Source organism: Halichoerus grypus, chromosome 4 (assembly GCF_964656455.1).
Source record: "Halichoerus grypus chromosome 4, mHalGry1.hap1.1, whole genome shotgun sequence".
NCBI classification, from domain to species: domain Eukaryota; kingdom Metazoa; phylum Chordata; class Mammalia; order Carnivora; family Phocidae; genus Halichoerus; species Halichoerus grypus.
Genome location: NC_135715.1, coordinates 120,615,784 through 120,642,867, shown reverse-complemented (window position 1 = coordinate 120,642,867; position 27,084 = coordinate 120,615,784). Strand labels below are relative to the sequence as shown.

The following is a 27,084-nucleotide window of genomic DNA, read 5'->3' as shown; positions in this document are numbered from 1 at the left end:
AAGTTCTTAAAATATGTCATAGATAAACTCCAATTATGTAATAGGTAGGAAATAGTTTTGAAAATAATAAAGCTTAGACAGGTCCAACAAGATTATATATATACAAATGCACACTGATTTTTTACTTGCCATTGAAATTGGCAAAATAAATACTTCAGTGGATCCCTAAATAGTTATAAGAGTAGTAGCTCCTTAGAGTGAAGAATTTACTTGTTAAAAATGCCTGCTAGTTCCCACTCTGCATTAAAATTCATACAAAGAAGAGCTCACATTCTGTTCATAATACTATTATGTTTTGATTCATCGGAATCTTCATATATAATTCTAAGGTCTTATTTTTGAAATATGAAAACCATTAAATATGGAACTATGAAAATGATTTACTTACTTCCTAAAATGCTCGCAAAATTAGGAAACTGATCACAGTCCTGAAAACTACTACGTCAGCATTGGCAACCTATTGGAGTTGTGGGTAGGAAGATCATACACTTCTATGTCAAACGTTCATGAAATTGTAGTGACTTTCTTATCCATCAAGATTTGTTAGTTCTCTTCTTTTTAAATTTTATTTTATTACGTTATGTTAATCACCATACATTACATCATTAGTTTTTGATGTAGTGTTCCGTGATTCATTTGTTAGTTCTCTGAAAGCAATTATTTAAAAGTATTTCGGTGTTCCTTATTAACACAGGCATTTAAATCTATTCTCAGCTCCCTAGCAAGCATGGAAAGCCAAACTCTCTTTCAGATGCTATATCCACAGAAGCAGTTTTTGTAGAAGAAACATTATTTCACTTCATTTCACTACCTGGCTTCTTTGTTCATTAAGCTAATTACTCTAGTCTACATTCATGCCTTTCATCTACCTTGTTTCTTGAGCTTGATCCTTTCCCAACCCTGAATCGACTGTTACTGAACAGTTGAAGCTGAACAGGAAGGAATTGCAGGTGTCAACTCACAGTTTACAAATATGACATCTCCTCTGGCATAGCTGGAAATATGAAATATTGATTTATGTGCAGTAAAAGGTCTTATAAAAATGATCACATACACATGAGAGATTAATGCGCAGGAGATCAATAGAAATTTCATTCTTGACGCTAGACTGTCACCTATGGTGAAATGCTAAAATACAGAAATCAATATTATCTATGAAATGTCAAATTTATTATAATTATGAGGATGAAAGCTGGCCAAGTGGCTCCCAGGAGAGAAGGAAGGATAGGTTACTGGGCTGAAGCATCCTTCATGTCCCTTGTTCACTTGCTGCCAATTTGAGAGCAATATTGGTGCAGGGGGTTTTCAGGCATTATGTACAGCTGTGTAGTAACAAATTCCTGCTGGAATATTTAACTCTTGAAACTGACAATAATACAAGTGTCCACATAGTCAAAAGGTGCAGAACTTTTAGCTCCAAAATATGGAGAACGTTTTAAGCGTAGATCTTACTGTGGTATGTGTACCACAGCCCATTGCTTAAGAAAATTGAGCTTTTACAGACTGAAGATTAATAAGATCTTGGTGCAATTTTATTCAAGCTCATGTTCTGTTCTCTCCAGTGGTGGGTGGGGGGGAGAGGGGAAATCCTAAATTATCTATTAGTGGGCTTCACATTTTCTATAGTTTAAGCCATTAGCTTGATTCTTAGAAATTGCCATTCAATTTCACTGCTAGGCAGCGATTCTTTGAAAAGATTTTTATGAGTTTGTGGCAGCCTACCAGTCTCATGTATCAAGTTTAATAGAGTCTTTGAAAAAGTAACACAAAGCTAAAATTTTATGAGCCTATACGAAAACAATAAAATGAGAGTATTTTGTCTTGCCTTTTAAGTGGGGAGGGGGATTTTTCGGAGTTGAAGTTAAAAGCATAAAAGAAAAAAAATGCTTCTTTTTACGTATTCTCCGTGTCTACAGAAAAGCAGAATATTAAACCCTTATTAATAGCATTATTCCTCATAATAAGTATAGGTTTTACAAATTAATGTTGGTGATGATACACTGTGACTCTCGCAGGGATTGGGACCTGGTATGGGTATAAGAGAGGATGAATGTGTCTGACCCACAAATGAATTAGGAATCTTGAAGGAAAATCTGTATTCCCTTGTAGGTAGTATAGGTGATGGATAGATTGTGTTATTTGCTGTCGGTTAACACTATTCATAAAGCCCTTCTGATTCAAATTTTAATGATTCAGTTTTAAATAAGCAGTGTGCTCTGCCAACCATGCTTAGAGGAAAGCACAAAGAGCCTGTTCATTTTGTTACTCTGTTGCCTCCACATAGAAAGTCCTCAGAGATTTGTGAAATTAATAAATGAATGAATGAGTAAATGAATGAATGAAACATTACTTCATCCTATGGTGCTTTGGTACCACACGAGCGGTGGGGGATAGAATTTCTTCTCATTTGGACTTAACATTCATTTATTTTTAGAATTATGATTCTCTTTTCTTTTTATACCCTTCTCAGATCTAGACAGCTTTTTGGTAACCAACACTTCTAGTTGGAACGTGGGCTTGAGTACTAATTGCTATATATGAAAATTTCAAAACATAACATCAGCCTCGTATAGATAGATGTCTTTCACCACACACCCTTTAACGTATGGTCTATCACTGAGCTTTTGCCTGGAATTACATACAATATGGGAAATTTACTTTCAATTAGTAACGTTAATTTGTTTTGTAATAACTATCATGAGTTAACAGTCTTGTTATTCTATGTTTCTGTGCCTCTTCCTAGGTCTAAATTAATTTTAGAGCTTTGTCTTTAATCTGATCCTTAGGGAGATGTTTCTTGTCTAGACTTGGATTTAGTTGAGGACATTTTGACTGAGGGGATTTCTCAACACTAATATCTTGCATTTATTCTTGGTTTTTAGGTATTGGTACAAAAAATGAGCAGTGCCACTTCAGTTAGCAACAAACAGGCCCCGTCCCACAAATAAATTACCATTTTTCTTGGGTTCCGGTTTTTCAGGGCTATTGTCTAAATCGACTGTTTTTGTTCATGACATATATTTTCCAAGTAATACTTCTATATTTGTCATGGAGGAGCACGTACCAGAGGGGCCACAGAACTGGCAGAGTTAGAGATCTCTCACAGAGAAGCACAAAGAAGAGTCACAGGGAGGTTCTGTAAATGCTCAGAGAGACCCCATGTGCATGTGATTAAGGTCAATAAGCATAAGTTGAAGGTCTACCATATACAGGAAACTGGGATGAAAAGATGCAAAGGGCACAGATAGAGCCCTCAAGGAGTTCACAAAATAGTACAAATTGGGTGATATTTAGAAATGGGAAATATTTAGAAAAGGAAATTGCAAGACTTGGAACCTATACAAGCTATCCCGAATCCTTGGATTGGTGTGCTCTCGGCTCAAATAAAACCCATTTCCATATCCTTTAGAGAAGAGTCAGTCCCTAGATATTCTAGAGACATAAATACAAAGTTTTTTCTCATCTATTATTACTGAATTATTTACTCTTCCTAAATATTATCTCTTTTGGCCAGAATTGTAAGATTATTATTACTGCCAAATATGATGGAGGATTCATAAACTTTCCTCCAGTTGGTAATATAAACACTTTTTTTTTTTTAAATCTGGAAAAGAGATAAAGATTTATTTACTTTTTAAAAAACACTGTAGCATTTACACAATTTATAAATAGAGATTTGGGAAGATTTTCCACTCTACACAGCTTCTTAAGGCTTTTTTTCCCCCTCTTCTGTACCTCAAGTACCCAAAGCAGTTAAAGTTAATACTTAATGCAACCTAGTTGAAGAGATAGGCATTTCTTGCAGTCAGGTCTCAATTAAGAGATAAAAGACAAAAAGTGCAAAGCGCTTGATAAAGCTAAGAATACAAGGCCAGCCATGGATGTGCTTGAAGCTGTCCATAGCGATAACTGGATAGTCAGCCGGAATCTTCTTGAATTGAAGTGGGTGCTCTAACTTATCAAATTCCACATATGGGGAAATTATTGGTGCCTACAGTGGTGATTAACACTAACCCACTGGGTCAGAAACAAGCTGGGATAAAGGTGAAAACTGTATCTGACTATCAACACCAAATACATCCATTTAGAGAAAGATAGCAGAGGGTTTTTTTCTCTTTTTATATCTTCAGTTGTGCAGGTTGTCAGGCTGGTCACACAGTTAACGCTGCATATAGAGTGCTCTCTATAATGTGCAAATTGCAATGCACATTAAAATGTAATCTACTTTAATAAGTCACATGAAGATTACATTTTAAGATAATTGTTTGTGTGTTTATGCTATACACCGAAAATATTTTCCTGCTTTGTTTACAGTATTTTCTCTTTGCCTTTAAACGTAATGATTGCAACCATTAGCACTAAATAACTCCCTTCTTCAAATGGTTGGGGGCAAAGTTATGAAGATTCAAATTTTGGATTCCTGGAACCATGGTTCATGGTAAAGTGTTCAAACTGCTTAATCTTACCGAATTTCCCCCAATTAAATTTGTTATGATGTTATGATCATCAAAAACCTTACTCTGCATCAATAATTAGGACACTTGACTTGAATTATCCAGATTGTTTTGTAAAGTTGCCCACTTTCCAATTTCTGTGTAGACAAAAATATGACAATTTTTGAAATACTTATAATGAATATCATAACCAGAGCTTTCTGACAAATCTATTCATTTGGAATATGGCCAATTATCAATGATTTATTAAAATGGGTGAGAAGGAAATTAGAGGAAAATGGAAATGACAAATAATCTCCAAATTTCTCATTGTTCATTCATTTAAAAGTCCTTTTCCATTCAGCCACCAGTAAAGTCATTTACAGGTGATGACATTTAACTGAAAAGATTTTCATCTCTTTTTTCTCTCTTATCCGTCCTGCAAAGGAAGTACCAATGAATACTAAAATAACCCATTGGGTATAAGAGGCAAAATAAGTGCTTATTAATCTATGTAGATATTGTGCATTCAGCAAGAAACAAAATGACTGGCCAACAGTTGGTATCCAACAAACATTCCTTTTTTTTTTTTTTAAAGATTTTGTTTATTTATTTGACACAGAGAGATACACAGCGAGAGAGAGAACACAAGCAGGGGGAGTGGGAGAGGGAGAAGCAGGCTTCCCGCAGACCAGGGAGCCTGATGTGGGGCTCGATCCCAGGACTCTGGGATCATGACCTGAGCCGAAGGCAGACGCTTAACGACTGAGCCACCCAGGCGCCACCCCAACAAACATTCTTTAAATGAATGAATGAATGAATGAATGAACAGAGAACTGAAAATATAACTGAATTATGAGTTGACTGAACTATGTATTTTTAAAATCTGAAATTATTATAACGCTCAAAATTTGCTGCATTTATTTTGATTGGCTTATGTCTATCTTTGAAGAATAGGCACATGACTTAATCATATGTGGCCACTTATTTAATTGTATTAATGTTACTACTATACATCATGTTAACCCAGAAAGATTGTAATAGCCTTGCTCTGGAGCCATGGGACACTAAGTTAATGCAGTTGTTCCCTCACTAATCTCTGGATTAACAGGTAAAATTTCCAATCTACTTTCTGTTGAAATAATTCAGTGATCATTGTTTTTGTCTGTTTGAATATTATGACATGAGATCCTGACATTTTGGAAAAGTAATGGAGCAATATACTGACAGAATCTTTCAGTCCCAGATGATAGAAAACTCAATTGAATCAGTCTTCAGAAAAAAGGAAATATTAGTTTATATATGCAACCAAAAATTTGGCAGGAGGTCTTCAGGAATAGCTAGATACAGGAGTTCAAATAATGTCATAAGAATTCATAATGTCTTTATTCTTGGCCATGATTTCCTCTGTATTAGCATTCTATATGGGCATCTCTTCCCACAGGAAGGTTAGATAGCTCTCAGGAACTCAAGGCTGCTTTATTACTAACCTCAATCCAAAGGAAAGATAATCTACATTTCAATAATGCCACCAAAAGATCTGGTTGAGCTTCATTGGCTTGCTTGGGTCCTGTGCCCATCCTTGACCCAAACACTCTGGCCAGATGGGTGAAATACCCAGTTGTAACATCTGGATCACATGTCCTTTCCCAATTCAATTTGTGTTGTCAATGGGATGTGGTGCTCTGTCTTGAGTCCTATGTCTAATGCTTGGATTCAGAAGAGGATTAGTATAAACTGAACCACAAGAACTGAGTGTGAAGGAATATGACTCTCTAGGAAACATAAAGGTACATTTGCAGAGGAAATGGATCTTGGGGGTGACAGGAACAATAGATGATATTGCAAGTAGTGTAGATGAAGAAATCAAAAAATTAGGAGAATGATTACAAAGAATGGAAGATTTCAGAAGCTCTGAAATCGTATCTACTAAATGACTGAAGTTTTCTGAACAGCTATATCCTACTGCTGTGCCCCAAACTATAGAGCATTACTAAAGATCCAGGTCTTCCAAAATATTTTGGAATATATTCATTTTTTTTAGTTGAGAAATGTGATCAATACATTATATTTTTATTTTGGTTCCTAAGAAAAGAACCAGCATAGACTTTCCTGTTTTTAATTTAACCTAGACTATGGTTTTGAAGGCAACTGAGAGTCAAAGCTGGGGTTGAACAAAACGGGCTCATTTTCCCCATATAGTTGCCTCTTCATCTGGGGGCATATGCGGATTGCTCACATCACACTGAATTCCACTGCCCCTAGAGGACATTATTTTGAATGTCAGGAATAAAATCACATTATTGAATGAGAATGGAAAGAGAAGAAAAATGATTGCTTTGATGAGTTTCAGTTGATCAGCTAAAATAATGTTCAGATACAAGATCTCATCAATAACATTAAGCAGCATTTTATTCTAGACTCTTAATGTGACTTAATGAGTTAAGTAAAAGATGGCATCTGAAAGTTTTGGGACCTAGAATAAATTAACTTAAATTTAATGTAAATTGTGAATGAAGTCTTTTATATGTTCTACTTTAGTTTGGAAACTTTGCTCTGTCCTTTGGTAACTACTATTGAAAGAAGAAATTACTGTTTATATTTATATTCTATTGTTTCTAGCAAAAGAAAATGTTCCTCCATCACAATTCTAAGCACTATTTTACCAGAATTTCTAAATTCTAGACTTTAGAACGACAGTGAAGTCTCTGTGATCTTGGTATGATTGAACAGACTCAGGGTTATAAATCTGTTTTGTAAATGATTTTTCATAATTCCTTCTTGATCTACTATTACAAATATGCAGTATTTCTCTTCAACAAGCCATTGTGTTTTACTAAACTGTGCCAAACTGGGTAACCTATTGCACTTCTTAATCATTTTCTAAATGATCTCAGGTCAAAATCTATATGATTTTGGAGTACTTTGTATACAGAATTAAGATGATATTACAAGGTTTGTATTGAATTTTAGATAAGGCACTACCTTTCAGTTTTTCATGAATTGTTTTCACAGTTTAGTCTGGACTGACTTTATGAGCAGGAACCTATGTGCTATAGTTGAGGGGCAGCCAAATTGCCCTCTGGACTTACAAAACTTCCTTCATCACAGCATCTCTTGAAATAAGCACTGTAATTCCCATCAAGTGGGGTGCCTTATCATTAGCTCATTATTCCTAGAGAGCCCTGTGAGGATAACATATATGGCCATTAACAGAACCATTAACATTTGAAGCCAGGGAAGGTATGGTCGCTGAAGAGGACATGGGTAAAGGATAGGGTCTCAAGCCCTGTGGTTTGAGGAGGAAGATCCTGTTTAATTGCAGAAAAAGAACTAATTTACAATTTTGTCTTCTTTGCCATTTTGTGTAGACTAGAATCTAAGCTAGGATATTATAAAAAAGAGAAATTGGCTTGAGATGTAAAGATTTTACACAGTATTTAATTCATATAGTTTTAGAACATATAGTTTGTTGTTCTAGTGATATTTTGCTTATTCATCTGTTCATTCTTTTATGTAACAATAGTTGTTTTTCAAGTTTACTATGTGTCAAATTACTATGTGTAGTTGTATTACATGTATTATCTCATTAAAGCCTTCTAAACAACACTTTGAGATAGGTACTATTATTGTCCCATTCTACAGGGTAAAATGACTAGCATAGACATTAAATTAGCTACATCACATGCTAGTAAATGATGTGTGTAGGGGTTGAGGAGTTTGAAAGACAGCAAACAAATAACAAGGACATGAAAAACTAGTACATGTAAAAAAGAATTAAAATAGGTGATGTGACAGAATAATGAGATTTGGGTGCAGGAGGGTAGAGATTATAATATGTCAGGTGGTTAGAGAAGGATTTGGGAGAAGGTGACATTTTAGAGAAAGCCTGTAGGATAAATAACAATGAGCTATGCAAACGCTAGCGCAAACTTCCTAAAACAGTCAAAGCTTGGTGTGTTTGATGAAAAGAAAAGGGAACTCCTGTTAGCCATGTCTCAAATATAGTGCTTCTCCTACAAAATCTTGGTCTACTTAGAGATCTAGCAAGATCAGAGGAAGAACAAGTAGTTGTTTCTTAAGGTATGTTCAATTTTATTTGTTCTCCCCATATCAGCAAGTCCTGGGTACTGGAGTATCTTCTGTCCTTTTGGATTTCACATGGAATTTCTCTTTCTAGCCTTTCCCATCCCAATCCTTCTCCTATAGGTGTACATACTAAGGTTCCACAGCATTGAGCTGCGGAGCAACTTCTTTGTGTATTCAGCCTTCATTAAGATCAGAGTCCGGACTAGGTTAAGAAAGAATTGTATAAGACTGTTGAATCACAGACCTGTATCTCTGAAACAAATAATACATTATATGTTAAAAAAAAAAAAAAGAAGAAGAAGATAGCAGGAATGGAAAAATGAAGGGGGAGAAATCGGAGGGGGAGACGAACCATGAGAGACTATGGACTCTGAGAAATAAACTGAGAGTTCTAGAGGGGAGGGGGGTGGGGGGATGTGTTAGCCTGGTGACGGGTCTTAAAGAGGGCACATACTGAATGGAGCACTGGGTGTTATTCGCAAACAATGAATCATGGAACACTACATCAAAAACTAATGATGTAATATATGGTGATTAACATAACATAATAAAATAAAATAAATAAATAAATAAAAATTCTTCCAGAAATGTTTAAAAAAAAAGAAAGAACGTGTTTCTTTAATTCACTTAAACACTAATCCAAGATCTAGTTAATATATATACTCAGGTTAATACCAAAACAAATTCATCATAAACACTATCCGTAAGAAGTTTAAAGTCCAATATAATAAATATTAAAAAATATTTACTTTTAAATTTTTTATATCCCATCAATCATTTTGTCTTGTGATTCCACTATCTTTGGAAACTGTGGACTATTCAGAGAAAACAAAGAAAGTAGTTATTCACGCTGAAGTTTCAAAAGTGATTTTAAGTTAAGGAAACAAGAATATTAAAAAAACAAACTTTGTTGAGAAACAAAATGGGGTTCAAAGTCTCAGAAGTTTGTCTACATATAACTATAAATATAGTTTTATATGTATATCAAATGAGCAAAGCTTGGAGATCTTAGAGTCTTATAAAGGATAGTGTATGGAGATTATAAGACATGTAACAAAAGTTCTTATCCAAGCAGCAGGGGAAAACTCTTTTTGTTCTGGTGGTATGAAAGCACAGAAACCTTAAAGAACTGGGGGAAAGAGAGATTACCCAGGCAGCTCAAAGGCTCTCTTTGGCCTTGGTCCTAGTTATAGAAAGAAGGAGGAAATGAAGACAATATATAATTGAGATAGAAACTATGGGGTTTTGTGCCTCCTTTCCTCTTGGGAACTCTGGGAAGAAGACTGTCACTATAGGTCACCATGTACCTGTGAACATAACACAAATTTAGGGGATATTAGTCAAATTATAGTCTATCTCAATTGTGCCTCTGGAGTTGTACATTGCTCAGCTGTAATTCTGAATATAGTGTCTTTGACTACCTGCTCATCCCAGAACAGAAATGGCTGCATAGGATATTTAGGTAAAGAGGGACCAAAAATAATTCTCATGCGACTCCTTCTTTCACATGTGATAGAAAGGATTTGAAAAATTCCACATATCTCCAGTTGAGGAATGCAGAAGGAAGATATTAATGTTGGGGATTTAATGGGGATCATGGCCAGAACACAGGAGATTTGTAACACCAATGAGAAAAGAAGGGGATCTTGGAGAGCAGGTGGGTGGACAAGTTTCCTGGGAGAAATTACAGTTCCTTTCCCTTAGGAGGGAACAGAACAGGTAAATTAAACTACAGCCACTTCAGGACGAGCCATTGAGGACAGAGGCTGTTTGCTCCTTACAGGCTAGTGGGATGAAACACCAAAAGGGAAGTAGAGCACAAAGTCCCTTTTTCAATGCCATGAGGTGTGGCCAGCTTCTCTTCGTACCCAGATACCATCTTGGGAAGGAAAAGTTGCCTTGAAAGGAAGTTGAACTTTGATTTGTTTTCATAATTACCAGAAATGGGTGATTCTGAACCAGAGGAGATGAAATTAATACTATTTGATAAGATGGAGTGTTTTATTACTTTTTTCCTTCTGGATCCCTCTCACAATAAAAATAGTTTCTTTTTTTCTCCCTTCCACCTCCATATATGCATATGTTGCTAAATATAATACAAAATATCTAACAAAATTTTAATGAAGTGATTTTGAATTCAGAGGAAAACCAGGTTCTTTATAGGTGGAAGTAATCTAGTTTTATTAAAATCTGTGGGCTGCTTTTGTTTTCTTCACTTTAACAAATGATTTCCACGATGGATGTTCAGTTAATTTATGTACTTGGGGCTTTTTATGCTTTATTGATCAACTTTTAAGGTTCATTTTGATTTTGAATAGATAGTGCTTTCAACAGTTAAAGAGGGATTAGTTTTATTACTGAGAGTTGGAGTTCATTTTGTTTTCCAAATGCATTAAATTTCTCCACTGTGTAAAGAAAGTAGAGGCCTAGATAGATTTTCATAGCCTCAGTGGGTTAGTTACCTAGTGCCAACAAAATTGCTTTAGGGTTTTCCATAGAAAATGGGGCAAATGAGATCTTTTATGAGTATCTGCAATGAACTCAATTTAAATTTCTAGCAATAAAATTTGGTTTATTCTAGTAAGGTTTGGTTTCATCTCTTCTTTCCTGTTAATTCTTTGGAGAAATCTCCTCCAAAAATTGTGTTTTTAAGGTGAGCCACAAGCAGTATTTAAAATGTTTATCAACTATTATTTCTTATTACCAACCAATTAGACCCCCCATAGACTGAAATGAACCAATATGGCTCTCTGCACTAGGGCTAGCAGATTGTTAACCCTGGTTTGGGCTAAATAACTTCAGCTTCATTTGTCATTTATTAGAGTTGACACCAGTAGTACCAAAAAGTTGATATTATTATGAAAAATGGGGTTTTCTGAGACTCTCTCCTCACTTTTTGGGGAAAGGGCACACACCCATCCATTTCTGAGGTCCTGGGCCATATATAACTAGGAAAATCAAGTTATTTGTTTGTTCTCTGTTTAGCTTGGTAATGCAGACAAAAGAGAAAGATATTGTTGTAGCATAATAACAGAGGAGTTGTGTAATGGGGACAACCAATCTCAGCAGGAAAGGGCTTGATTTGTATTATAAATTATTTTCATGGAAGCTAGACCAGGAAGGACAATTTTCCTTCATGTCCTTCATCAGAATCTGTTAGTCTGTTCCCTTTCCTTCAGGTCACTGGTAGATAGACTACATGGGCCAAAGCATAGTGGAGGAAGACTCAACCTTGGTGGAGCTCAGAAGGAATAAAATACAAGGAGATTTCAGAGGACAAGGAGAGGAATGCTCAGAGAGGGAAGTGATCCTCAATGTCCACAGGAAACACACTGTCACTGAGAGGGAATGGCAGGCATACATCTATATTCTGCACCAGCTCTTGGACACTTTTCATGCTTGATTGTCTAATAGTAGTGCTTTTAGTAATGGACTGTATATTTTCATTCTTTCTAATATAAAGGGCATAGCTTAATAATGTGTGTGTTTGTCTTCCCTATGGTGAACTCTGTGACAGAGATTGAGGATTGCTTGAATTCTGTTTTCCCATCAGCACCTACCACAGTATCTGACACATTCTCAGCAAATGAACAAATTACAGTGAGTGAAATTCCAAAATTATATATTTGTTCTTTATGACTCTGAACATCAAATTTTCATCTAGTTATTGGCCAATGGATCCCTCTAGGGCACTTGAAGATACAAGGTGATCAAGATGCAATTTGATACAAGTCTCTTTAAAAGCAAACTCCAGGGCACTCCAGGTAAAGAAGGCGGAGCACAGTTTCGGCTTTTCGCTGACTACATTCAGCCCATCTGGTAGACTTGTCCAGATTGAATATGTTTTGGCTGGTGTAGCTGGAGGAGACCCTTCAGTGGGAATTAAAGCTGCAAATGATGTGGTATTAGCAACTGAGAAGAAACAGAAATCCATTCTGTAAGATGAGCCAAGTGTACACAACGTGGAACCAATTACCAAGCATATAGGTTTGGTGTATAGTGGCATGGGCCCAGATTACAGAGTGCTCGTGCACAGAGCTCAAAAACTAGCTCAGCAATACTATCTCATTTACCAAGACCCCATCCCCACAGCTCAACTTGTACAGAGAGTAGCTTATGTGATGTAAGAATACACTCAGGTAGTGTTCATCCATTTGGAGTCTCTTTACTAATTTGTGGTTGGAATGAGGGGTGGCCATATTTATTTTAGTCAGATCTACCTGGAGCTCACTTTGCCTGGAAAGCCACAGCAATGGGAAAGAATCATGTCAGTGGGAAGACTTTCCTGGAGAAAAGATATAATGAAGACCTGGAACTTGAAGATGTTATTCATACAGCCAGATTAACCCTAAAGGAAAGTTTTTTAAGGGCAAATGACAGAAGACAACACAGAGGTTGGAGACTGCAATGAAGCCAGATCCAGGAGGCTTACTTCCACTGAAGTTAAGCATTACTTGTCATAGCATAATAATGAAGGGACTGAAAAATCCGGAATTTCAGATAATCCCTCTACTTAAACATGTTTAAAATACATTTTGCTTTGCAGACTTCTTGCATACTTTTTTCTGCATGGTTTGATGGACTGATGTTTTTAAAATGACACTTATAAATCATAATTAACTGTTAAATCCAAAAAATATATAAATAAAAGCAAACTCCAAATGTTGTATGAGGTTTTCTTTTTTCTTTTCTCTTTTCCAAATTATAAGGAAAAAGTAACTTGAAAAAAATCTCAAGAGACTTAGCTTATTATAGAACAAAGATGAAATGAGCTATTGTGTTTATAGCACATTGTAGTAGAACTGTGGTAAAATGTATTGAACTTTTTCCATTAGGGATAATCTTTTACATGGTAATACACTGATATAAGATCATCTTAGCTGTCTTCCCTTTGGAACATTCTTTGGCCACTTAATTTATTCATTTCACAAATAATGTGCCTCTACTATGTGCAAGTCACTATTGGTCAGGCTAGCAAGAGAGTTAGAGTAGTGAACAAGACTTTCCTGCCCTAGTGAAGCTTAGATTCCAGTGGGAGATAACGGGAAATAAACAGAGTAAACAAGTAAATTACAGGATATACTATGATTACTCATATCTGACATCGTAAAAAAATTAACTCAAAATGGATCAAAGAACTAAAATGTCAGAGTTAAAACTGTAAAACTCTTAGTAGAAGACATAGGAATAAATTTTTATAACCTCAGATTGGGCAAAGAATTCTTATATATGACACCAGAAGCCCAAGCAACAAAAGAAAAGTAGATAAATTGGATTTCATCAAAGCTGAAAATTTTCATGCATCAAAGGACACTATCAAAATAGTGAAAAGATAATCTGAAGAATTGGAGAAATATTTGCAAATCATATATCTGATAAGAGTCTAATACGTAGAATATATAAAAAATCCTTACCACTTAACAACAACAACAAAAAGATGAACATCATAGTTAAAAAATGGGTAAAAGACTTACACAAACACTTTTCCAAAGAAGATAAACAAATTGCCAACAACTATATCTAAAGATGCTCAGTGCCATTAGTCATTAGGGAAATGGAAATAAAAATCACAATGAGACACCACCTCACACCCACTAGAATAGTTATAAAAAGAAAAAAAAACAAAGTAAGTGTTGGCATGATGTGAAGAAATTGATAATCTTTGTATATTGTTTGTGGGAATCTAAAATTGTGCAGCTACAGTGGAAAGCAGTTTGACCATTCCTCAAAAAGTTAAATGTAGAATTACCACATGATCCAGCAACTCCATGCCTAGGTGTATACCCCAAAGAACTGAAAACAGGTGTTCAAACAAAACTGTACAGGAATGTTCATAGCAGCATTACACACAATAGCTAAAAGGTGGAAGTAACACAGATGTCCATCAATGAATACATGGATAAAGCAAATGCAGTATACCAGAACAACGAAGGATTGTTCAGTCACAAAATGGAACCAAGTACGGACACGTGCTACCATGTGGATAAACTCTGAAAACATGACTCTAGGCGAAAGAAACCAAACACAATAGACCACATCTGGTATAATTCCATTTATATGAAATTGCCCGAGTCGGCTGTAGCGTAGGTGATAGAATTTGATGACAGGTTATATATGCTATATTAGAGCAAGAAGAGTGAAGAATGACTCCAAAATCTTTGGTTGCAATAACTGGAAAAATGGAGTTGCCATTTGTTGAGATGAGGAGGGTTGGGGGAAAATGAAGAACCTGGTTTTGGAGAGAAGTTCAAAAGACCTATTTGATGCCCAAGGGGAGGTGTTGAGTAGGTAGTTGGATATTCTATTCTGGTATTCAGGAGAGTGGTCTGAGCTCGATTACATTTAAAACTGTACAACTTGAATCAAGTCACCAGAGTGGTTAGATGTGAGAAGAGTTACAAAGACTGAGAGCTGGGACATTTTCACCTTTAGAGCTGGGGAGCTGAGGGGCTGCAAAGGAGCCTAAGTAGAAGCCAGCTGGGATTTTGTCCCATTCTGATGGCTCTAACAATCATTTTTCTTCAGGTAATTATTAAATCTAAGTCACCAGCTCCAACCTCTCCCTAAGCCCTGGATTGCATTTTTCGCTGTCATTCAGACACTGTAACTTGGTTCTGGCAGAACCTCTAACTCAATATACTATGTTGCTGATTCTCTGTCAACGCCTCTGTACTATTCAGTCCTCATTCCTGCTTTTCATGTGCATTCCATGGGGAATAGCAGCACCATTTTCTCAATGACCCGGGCTTGAGACATCAAAAACACATATGACCCATTCTCCCTAATCCCACATCGTAATTCCGACTCTCACCTAGACACTCACCTGGACCTTTACAACAGGTTTCCAGGCTATCTTTCCTTCCTCTCGCTCTCCCTTCCAACCAGTCCTGGGCATTGTTGTAAGTTTGAAGCAGATCTCAGTAATGTTATTCTCCTCGCAAACCCCTTAATGTTTCCTCTCTGCCTACCAGATGAACATTTCAAGGCCTATCCAAATGCAACCACATCTTTATTTACAATCTTGTGTTCATTTTCCCTGTAGACACACTCCTGCAAACACCAAACTCTTCTGCTTGTTGTCCCTTTCATATCACTCTATCTTCCTCCCTAATCTTTATCTAAATCCTAACCATCTTTCAAGGCCCATTTCACATGTGCATTCAAACCTGGAGCACATAACTTTTATTATCCCCGGGCCACATGCTCCTGAGAAGGGTTTACATTTGATATTTCTTATAACCCAGTGAGGTTTGGTTCGTTTTGTCAGTTGAGAACTAGGTCTCCCTCTCGTAACAACATCGGGAGTTTCTCTTGGGGGAGCTATTTATTCCATATTCTTCTCCTGGATGATTTGGGGGGGTACCAAGGGTACTCTGTTTGGTACAGAGACAGTGATGGATTCTAGGCTTGCCCAAACAGTTCTGCTAAAGCTTCAGGGATGGACAGGCCACACAAGCTGGGCAGGTGAGTCACTTCCGATCCTTTACCCTGCTTTAATTTTTTTAATAGCCCTCATCATGAATAATTTTACAGATTTATTTCTGTATTTGTCTAATATATGTTTCCCCTCCTAGAATATGAGCTCCATGAGGGCAGGTGCTTTGTCTATTTTGTTTATAGTTACTGTATCCTCTAAGTCTGGAACACTGCCTAATACTTACTATGTGTTTAATATTTGCTAAGTGACTGAATAAATTAATGACACCAGGTTTACTGCAAGAACTATTAGGGAAAAGACTTGCTTAGCTCCGGGTTTGACGATCTGGCAGAAAAAAGTATGGAACTTGGAGTGGTGATTTTGCCACCACATAGGGGAGCCTGCCTGAGAATGAAGCCAATCCTGGGCCGAGATATAACCAAAAGACGGATTTCTGTCAACATAATTTGAATGCCTGAACCCAGCTGGGTGTGGACTTCCTAATGCTTGAAGAATTTGCCTTTTGTGAAGCAATATATTCATTTCTTCCCCACATTTTTTTTTCCTTAAGCCAGTTTTAGTTATCTGCAGTAGTCATGATATACCATTTATATTGTACTCCAATTTGTATAGTGTATCATAGAACTGGAAATTTTTTTAGCTCCTCTGTTAGATGTCAGCTGCCTGAGGGTAAAGACTATATGACTTATACTCATCTTTACATTCATATAACACTGACCCACTGATTTCCTGTAGTCACCTGGTAAACATCTGATCGTTAGTTGAATTAAAATAAAATTATCTGTCTTCATGTGAAAGTCAGAGATATATTTTCTTACATAATATCTTGAAGAAAGGTATTGATATTCCTGAAGAAAATGTTTGCAGTATGTCCACATTTCAGTGTTCTTGAAAGGATAAGCTTCCACCTCTTGAAAATATTTTCACTAACATTTTATACTATATTCTATAATAATATATTAATCATGTTAGAATTTTGGATGAATCAAAAAAAGTTTGCTAAAATTTGGCTCCTTATCAAAAGCCTCAGAAAAATTATTGAAGTATCTCTGAGTTTGTAACTTGATATGAGTGCTTCTTTGGTGTGCATGGATTGAAAAAGGGGGGGTTCTACTCATTTAACAGAAAGCATGATGTGTTTTTGGATTCATAGATTCATGTAATCCTAATGGTCTGCTATCAACATTCTCATATTTTGGGCTGTATTTCTGCCTATGAAATTTGGGCCAAATGAAAGGTTATGGCTGTGCCCGAGTTCATTAATTCTCTCTCGCTCTTGCTAGTGACCAGCAGTACCTATGGGTCTGCTGTCTAGAGTTAGAAGCCAAATGATCTCCCTCAGCAAGAAATCAGCAGTTTTGATCTCCAAAGCTCAGGGTTTTAAATTAATTGAAATAAGCAGCCAAAGATAAGAAGGTAGTCTATTCTGGTTCATTAGTATTTCAAGGAGAAGAAAATAAAGACCATCTATTGCCCTCGAACATACCCACACGCCCATGCCTTGCCTCCTCATTCACTGCCTCCTTGTCACTTGAACATTAATGCACGTATGCCTGAAATTGTATTCTAGCCAAGAAGTCAGAGAAACGTTTGACCCAGAAGGAGATTAGAGATCCTTGGGTGCAGAGCACAGACCTGAGGTGTGCAAGACGTCCGTGCTCTAGGGAGAAGCCTGAGGAATGAGACCTCGCCTTCCTTCTATGCTCACAGGCACAGCGTCTAACACATGGTAGAGGCTCCACAACCTATTATTTTGATTAGTAAATGAAGAAATAGAGTCCAGCCACTGTCCTTGAGGCAGAATTATAGGCTATAAAAAACTTGTTTTCTGTTTTGTTCTGTTTTGTTTTATTCTTTGAGGCTTTCTAAGTGGATTTGGTACTGCTCACTGATTAACAATAATTAGAGTCAAGATCTTTCGTATTACATTTTACTGATACATTTACTGTTGCCTGTCAAGATTATTATTATTGTTATTATTTTTAGGGCAGTGCTCCATAAAGTCAGAAAACAGCTGCTTAACACCTTTTTTTTTTTTTTATATAATTTCAATTTATTCATGTAGAAACCTCTCAGACTTATTTTCCCCTCTAGGTTAAGAAGCCGTAACTCCTCGGAAAACCCCCAGCATTCTTTTTTTTTTTTTTTCCTAATTACCTTTCTCTGGATAATCTCCAGTTCTTCCAAGTGCTTCTTTCAAGGGTGTAAAAATCCATTGCTGCAGGCTTTCTTGGACAATAACAATTCTGTCCTTGCCCTTTGGTTGACAGAGTAACGTGCCCAACGTTATGGTGATGTGAGGGCCAAGGGACCCCAGAGTTGTTTTTCCCCATACTCAGTTGCCAGTTTAAATACTATCAGTGTTTCCAAATTTACTGCACTGTGGTCTCACGTTGACTGAAAATTCTTATATGGAAGCAAAAGTTTTTTTTACCATCGTCCACCAGTTCTGGTAATATAAGAGAGGCAATTTTCCAATTCTTGCAAACACCCCAATGTCAGGTGCCACAGTTCAAGCTTGTTTAAATGGAAGAAGCTGGTCAAGTACCAAGCACCTGCTCTAAGTATTCCATATGGTTTTCCTCCCAGAAGGAATGACCAATCTGAAGCAGCTGTGGGTAATTTTATTCGCCAAAACAAGCTGGAAGCAAAAAGGAAAAATAACATAATTAAAATCTTAAATGGAACTCAGTACAATCTCCTTAATAAGCTACGAAGCATTTAAATAGCTAGTGTGCCTATGTTCTTGCCAGTATTACCACATCATCAGGAAAGTGAAAAATGGACATACATGTTATTCATTAAATCCTCAAAGGTAGGAAACTTGTGGGCTGATTAATTCAAGTAGGTAATTGAAGCCAAGAAGTATGGATCACTTGATGGAAAATAACCAAGTAAATCCATTGCTAGCTCACCTGTCCGCTCGGTGTATGATATAGAAGATATATGTATTAAATGTATTTATTATATAGAATTAAATATATATATTTATTTATTTGAGAGGGGAGGGGCAGAGGGAGAGGGAGAGAGAAAATCTCAGACTCCCCAATGAGCATGGAGCCCAACACAGGGCTCTATCTCACAACCCTAAGCTCATGACCTGAACCAAAACCAAGAGTCAGATGCTTAACTGACTGAGCCACCCAGGTGCCCCTAGAAGAGATATATATTAAAGGGTGCTATTAGAAAAGGATACATTTGTATCCTCATAGAAAACTCAGAGCAAAATTATGTGAGTTATCAAGTCAGGGAACATTTCCCGAATGCCCATTCATTGTTGTGTTTCAGGCACATTGTTGATTGCTGGTAGTATTCTCTCAACTCCAGAGTGCTAAAATTTAGTAAGGAAAATGTTCAATAGAAAATCAGAAAATTCCAACAATCGCTAAGCCAGAAACAATTTATAGTAGATAATTAAAAACTCCTCCCGTTCCTGTATGGAGATGGCTTTATGACATGACCTTGAATCCTCTCAACCAGTGAACTTTATTTCTTCACCAATTGAATCTGGACTTGCCCTTGTAACTTGCTTTGGCCAAAGGAACATTAGTAAACGTAACTCAAGCAGAGGCTTGAAAAGTCTTTGTACGTTGGGACCTGCGACGGTTGGTTGTTTTGCGTGTCACTTGATTGGGCTAAGGGATGTCCACTGAACTTGTTAAACATTATTTCTGGGTGTGTCTGTGAGTATGTTTCCAGAAGAGATTAGCATTTGAATTGGTGAAAGACATGGCATTCTTCAATGTGGGTGGGCATCATCCAAACTCTTGATGGCCTTACCTGAACAAAAAAGAAGAGGATGGGCAAATTCACTCTCTCTCTTCCTGAGCTGTCTTCCTGAGCAAAGACAGCCATCCTCTCCTGTTCTTGGTTCTCAGGCCTTCAGAGGCAAACTGAGTTATACATTTTGAGAACAAAATGGTTCTCCATTTTGCAGATGGCAAACTGTGGGACTTCTCCACTTCTGTAACCACGTAAGTCAATTCCTATAACAAAAATCCTCTTATATGTGTATCTCTATATATCCTATTGATTCAGTTTCTCTGGAGAACCCTATTCTAGGGCCTTACTCTTTCTCCCTGCTGGGAACCCCGAGAACTCCAAGTGAAGAAGCATGGGCTACTCTAGGAGAGAGACCAGAGAGAGAGAGAGAGAGAGAGCAGCTCAAGCACTTCATTCTCTCCATTCAAACATCATGCAGAGAGAGGCTCAGCCATTTCAGCCATCATGGCCACAGCCCCAGACATTTGAGTGAAGCTAAGGTTGACCACCCAGCCCTTGGTTTAACCACCCTAGATCAGAACTGCCAAGACCCCCATGGAAACATGAGAAATAATAAATTGTTTTTGTTTTAAGTCACTAAGTCAACAGCAAAGGCTAATTGATACACAACAAAATAATTATTTACATAATTAAAATTCAACTGTAAAATGTGATATGTGGTGGTGGAATGATTAGAAGAATTACACAAAGATGGGGTTGGGCTGGAAAAACCTCAAAAGCCAGTGAGGTTTGGTGATTTTGTGCAGAGCATTTTGCAAGGATTTTTTTCTGCTTCATTTTCATCCCCAAACTATCTGAAAATCCTGGTCACTTTATATTTAGATTCCTGCAAACACCTTCTTATGCATCTTCCATAAGATTTGTCGTTTTGTCCATAATCCAAATAAGTATGCTTAGAGCCATTTGAGTTATATATAAATTCTTTGAGGAATGGAACTATACTTAGTATCAAGATTTTTTGATTGTTCAAATAGAGTATTTCAGCTTAGAAGCTAAATAGAAAATGTGGTGATTTTAAAGTATGTTCACTGATTCCTTGACCAGCACCCCCCACTTCAAAAGATGGAGCCCATTTGCGAAGTAATTAGTTTCCAGTCAAGTTAATCTGTTTAATGGGTCTCTGCATAAAATGTCATTTGCCTCTTGCTCAATTGAAAAAGGCTGGATTTAGGGACTTGCTTCTAATGAATAAATTGTAGTGGAAGGGATGCCAAGTGACTTCTGAGGTTAGGTCATTGTAAGGATAGAGTTTCTTTCCATCTTGGATCATTCACTTTGGAGGAGGGCAGCAAACTCGGGGCAATCGAGTAGTCCTATGGAGAGGCCCTCCTGGTGAGTGACTGTATCTCCCACCATCAACCAGAACCAACTTATCAACTCATGTGAATGAACTACCTTGGAGAACGATTCTCCAGCCCAAGTCCCAAGTCACAGCCCCAGCCATTATGTTGACCACTACAAAATGAAGGGCTACAAGGCGGAACCATCAGCTCAGCTGCTCCTTAATTCCTAGCCCTGAGAAACTCTGAGATTTAAAATGTTTCTTGTCTTAAGATACTAAGTTTTAAGGTAATTTGTTTTATAGCAATAGATAACTAACATGGTCCTTTTAAAAATAAAGATTATAAATCAATCAATCAAATTTTGGTCCAACAGCTACAGCAAGGAAAGTTCCAATCCTTTACCTAAGAATCCAAATGTGGATTCACACACATTTTTAGTATTTTACAATGACATAATGCCATTATCTAATCAGCAGACCTTATTCAAATTGTGGCAAATGTTGCAATAATCTCCTTCAAAGAAGGACATTGATCACACATTACAGGTAGGTATTATGCCTCTTTAATGCCTTTTAATTTTGAAAAGTCACAAAGCCTTTATTTTTCTTAAATTAAAAACAATATTTGTTTTCTTTTTCAACTTTATTAAGGTATATTTAATATTCAAAGAGTTGTACATATTTAATGTATATACATTAATGTATATATTTTGGGTTTGGATATTCTGCATATACCCATGATACCGTCACCACAAACAGTATAATAAACATACCTATCACCTCCAAAAGATTTCTTGACTCCCCTTGCTTCCCCCCCACCCCTTCCCGTGGTAAGAACACTTAGCATGAGAGTCCAGGATAGGCAAATATATAATGACAGAAAGTAGCTTATAGGACAACTAGGAAGTGATTGCTAAAAGGTATGGGTTTCTTTTTGAGATGATGAAAATATTCTACAATGGATTGTGGTGATGGTTGCACATCTGTGTGAATATACTGAAAAGCATACACTTTAAATGGGTGAATTATATAGTATGCAAATTCTATCTTGGTGAAACTGTTACAAAAACTTCAGCTAACTGAACACTGACAACATGCTTTCAGACTCTTTTTAAATTTTTTTTTAAAGATTTATTCATTTATTTGACAGAGAGAGACACAGCAAGAGAGGGAACACAAGCAGGGGTAGTGGGAGAGGGAGAAGCAGGCTTCCCGCGGAGCAGGGAGCCCGATGCGGGGCTCGATCCCAGGACCCTGGGATCATGACCTGAGCTGAAGACAGACGCTTAATGACTGAGCCACCCAGGCGCCCCTCTTTTTTTAATTTTTAAAAAATTTTAAAAGACTTATTTACTTATTTTAGAGAGAGAGAGAGAGAGAGAGAGTGGGAAGGGGCGGGGCAGAGGGAGAGGGAGAGAGAGACTCAAGCAGACTCCACGCTGAGCACAGAGTCTGTTACGCGGCTTGGTCTCACGACCCTGAGATCACAACCTGAGCTAAAACCAAGAGTCAGACGCTTACCCAACTGAGCCACCCAGGTGCCCCCAGACTCTTAACTAATGTGTATGGTGTAGGTACTAACCATTTAATCTGTGATTGTTAATTTTCAAATTTATGTTTCATGTTAGATTTGTGTTAGAGTATACATATCATAAACTTCAGGTATAAAGTTTCCCAAAGAAAGTTTTATTAGAATCACAAGACTAGAGTTGGGGTAAGCAGAGCAGGCTCTGGATTAGAGTTTTTGCTCACACTAACTGTGGATCCACTCTTCGCATACAAGCCAAGACATCATAACATCACAAAGCAAGAACAAGCTACATCACTAGCTAAATGAATCAAATCTTGAAAAGTTAAAGGCTTTTTTACTTTTCAAAATAAAATAGATGGAACACTATTCCAGAACTTTGGGGACAAAATCTCAGAATACAGATATTGATGTTATTTAAACCATGTTTAAGCATGCATGCCAGTATAATGGCCCTACCCATCACCAAATTAGCTCAACCCCAGGACACTTTCCTGGATGGTTTCTCCATGTCTTTTTGTCTGTATTTTCTTTTCTACAATCTATCACTAAAGGCTTCTTATCCATTCACTACAGTCTACAAGCTATCACTTTTATCTTCCATAATATATCACTAAGCATTATTAATTATTCCTTAATAATGTATTAAAGGCTATTGTATTTCATCAATCCACAAATATGTGGCCTACTTTAATGTTGAGAGACAGCTTCTGTTGGTGTATTGTCCCCCAAGTATGATAGGTTTATGTACTACTTAAGGCCTTGCAGGTCTGGGGATTCTTTAAATTAGCGTAAGATTGGGAAAAGAGGTGAAGATGGTTGGAAGGACAGGCAGACTTGATTTGGGGAGGCTCTAGGGAGAAGAAGAAGGGTGGAAAAATGGCACAGAAGAAAAGGTCTGGGGTGTGGGGGAATGGGGCATGGCAGGCAACTGCTGTAGTGGATTCTTTTTCTTTTCCTTGCTACAGATCCCTAGTGTTGATGGCAACCTCTTTCCATCACTCCCTTCCCAAGACACTTCCCTTGCTTAGGCCACACTTGAGAATCCTGGGTGGGGTGAGCCAGTAGAGGTGATAATCCCCAGGAATGTTCCAGAGGCCAGAACGCTCAAGTGCCTGAGGAAGAGGGCGTGATGATACACAGCCAAGATCAGGTGCTTAAAGTCTGCAATCAGAAGCCTGGAAGTGCTGTAGCCTCCAATTCCCAGACAGCAGAGCTGGCTCTTAACAGACAGTCTGGAAGCAGATCTTTGTTCAGGTCAAATTTCTACAATTTACTAGCTGTATAATCTTGGGCAAATCACTTCACTCCTGTGAAACTGATTCATTTTAACTGTAAAATGGGAATGATAGTAATATCCACCTCATACAGTTATTGTGAGAATAACAATTCTTACTACTACTACTACTAAAATAAGAATAGTGTCTGATACATAGTTAGCAGCAAATAAATGATAGACATTTTTATTACTGTGTTTAGACATTATGCATCAAGATGGAAATGGGGCCCTAAACCTTATTTTTCCATTCAGCCAAACAACAAAGGTTGAAACTTTTTGATCATCTTAACATCCTGACTATATAGCCATCTGGAATACTCACTGGAAATATTTTGAAAGACTTGACAAAAGCTCATTGTAATATTTTTTTCAAATGAAATGACAGCTGTGAATGGATAAGAAGCCCTTTCCCATCACATTGTGGGCAGTTCTAAAATATATAATGTTTTCAAAGAAGAATAAAATCTGGAGGTCACTTTAGATAGCTTTTCAATCTATTTAGCAATGCCAATTTGGTTAGAAATTAATTCTCAACATTTCACATTTCCTTTTTTTAAGGTTTTTTAAAATGTATTTGTTTAAGGGAGAGAGAGAGCATGAAAGCATGAGCGGGGTGGTGGGGGGTGTGGGGAGAGGCAGGAGCAGACTCCCCGCTGAGCAGGGAGCCCAACATGGGGCTCCATCCCAGGAACCCTGGGATCATGACCTGAGCCAAAGGCAGGCACTTAACTGACCGAGCCACCCAGGCACCCCAGCGGTTCACATTTCATTGAAGGAAGGTAAGCATCTCTTGGCCTTTTCTTCCATATACCCACAGGATTTGGGATTTCTTGATACTGAGTAAAAGAGAAAATAATTTTATTGACAGAGACTATCTCATATTGTGCCAAAATAAGTGGCATCATGGTTAACAGTCTCTAATTAATGACTGGTCATAAATAGTTCTATGCTTTCAATTGAGGAACTTATTTTCTGGTATGTGGTATTTGAATTTGTAGTTTATATAACAGCAAGTGTTAATGGTTTTAATTTATGTCAATGACAAAAAGTTTTTAAAAATCTATTATTTTAAAGTGAGTTATTTTGAAGAACAAAAGAAGAAAATATAGGTCAGCTAGTACGTGGATATGGTATGACAGAACCCAGCCACCATATATTTGTGTCCCTAGTTCACAGCACCTGGTTTACCATGTACTTAGCAAGTATTTTATGAGTGAATGAGTGAGCAGGATTCTGCCTCCCTTTCCAGGACATCCCTGTCATGTTCCCCAGTTCTAAGAAATGTGCTTTCTCTGAATCTGCCAATTTGTGAGTGTGCTTTTACTTCCTGGATTTGGACCTGCATTTGAGTCTTTCTCTTTTCTTTATTATTTTTAAGCATTTTTGAACAATTTGAGATCTAGGGCAGTTTTGTATTGTTCTTTGTCTTTGCTCTTTACCCTTTTCTTTTCCCATGCATCAAAAGCTCAAATATCCAGTTTCTAGGACTTTTGCTGCTATATACCTTTTGTATTCTCCAGGACATAGCACAGTGTCTGACATGGAAGTGCTAACTACAGGTTTAAGATGGATCATACTGAGTGCCTCCGTGCATTCCAACCTGGTAGAACTGTAAGTGCTGCTTGCGTATGCAGGTTGGCCAATTCTTAGTCCTCACCTTTCCTTATTTTCCTATTACTTGCCACCCCTTTCTTGTTATTTCTTTCTTAAAACACATTTTTCATTTTTCTTCCAGGAACCCATTCTCTCCTGATTTTCCTCCTACCCTACTTGCAAGTCCTCCTCAGTCTCCCTTACTTGTTCTCCTCTTCTTTTCAGACTGTTGATGTAAGTGTCCTAGGGCTCAGTGTTTGGACTTACTATTTACACTCACTTGACAAGCTTATCAATTCTTTCAGTTGATAAGGCCAAAAATGTTGGAGTTATTCTTGAGTCCTTTCTTTCTCTTTTAGATCACATGTCTAATCCTTGAGCAAACTCTATTGACTCTATCTCCAAAATATATCCACACGTCTACAAGGCAAGCAACAATTATATTATGCTTAGATTATTGCACTAACCTCCTGAATTAAATGTTTACTTATATTCCTGTCTCTCTGTTCTTTATTCTCAAAAGTCATTTAAAAAATCAGTAATATCATGTCACTTTTCTTTCATTTTACATACATAATATGTTTTAATTGTTCTCCAGTTCTCTTATCATATTTATTTCTAGCATCAGTATTGATTTGAGGTCTAGGGCAGCTTTGTGTTCTTGATATGTATAGGTATTATAATTTATATGTAATCTGTATGTATTTAAAGTGTCCAATTTGATAACTTTTGACATATGTGTACACCCATGAAACAATCACTACAATCCAGATAAGACATTCATTACCCCTAAAGTTTCTTTTTGCTCCTTCTTGTATTCCATCCTTTCTGCCCTTCCATCTTCCACTCCCATTTTCCTGGCATCTACTGATCTGCTGTCACTATAGCTTGTTTGAATTTTCTAGAATTTTATATATGGAATGATATGGTATATATTCTATTTTTGTCCTAATTCTTTTATCCAGTATAACTGAGATTCACCCATGTTGTTCTGTGTATCAATTGCCTAGTCCTTTTTGTTGTTGAGTACTAATCTCTTACATGACTATACCATGGTTTTTCCATTATCCATTGATGGACACTTGGGTTGTTTCCAATTTTTGGTACTGATACAAGAGCTGCTGTGAAGATACTTGTGCAAGTCTTTGTATTGACATAGTTGTCCGTTTCTTTTGGGTAAATATCCAGTCATATGATAGATGGCTATTTTACTCTTTGAAAAACCTCTAACCTGTTTTCCAAATTGTTTTACTAATTTACCTGTCCACCAGCAGCGTATGAGAGTTCCAGTCCAGTTCCTCTACATTCTCACTAACATTTGGTGTGGTCAGTCATTTGATTTCAGTCATTCTAATATGTGTGTGGTAGTATATCAGTGTGATTTTAATTGGCATTTTACTGATGACTAATAACTAATAACATCTTTTCATGTGCTTATTTATCACCCCTATATCTTTGGTGAGGTGTCTTTAAAATCTTTTGCCCGTTTTCTTATTGGGTTATTTTCTTATTATTGAGTTTTGAGAGTTTTTAAAAAAATATTTTAAATAAAAGTATTTTTTATCAGATATATCATTTGCAAATATTATCTCCAAGTTGTGGCTTGTATTTTCATTATTTTAACAGTATTTTTTGAAAAGCAGAAGTGTTAAATTTTGA

General features: G+C 36.9%; 1 pseudogene; it reads left to right on the top strand.

The window, feature by feature from the left end:
• The first annotated feature begins 10,076 nt into the window (after positions 1-10,076).
• Positions 10,077-12,985, top strand: LOC118535700 (proteasome subunit alpha type-2 pseudogene; annotated as a pseudogene).
• Positions 12,986-27,084: the final 14,099 nt, after the last annotated feature.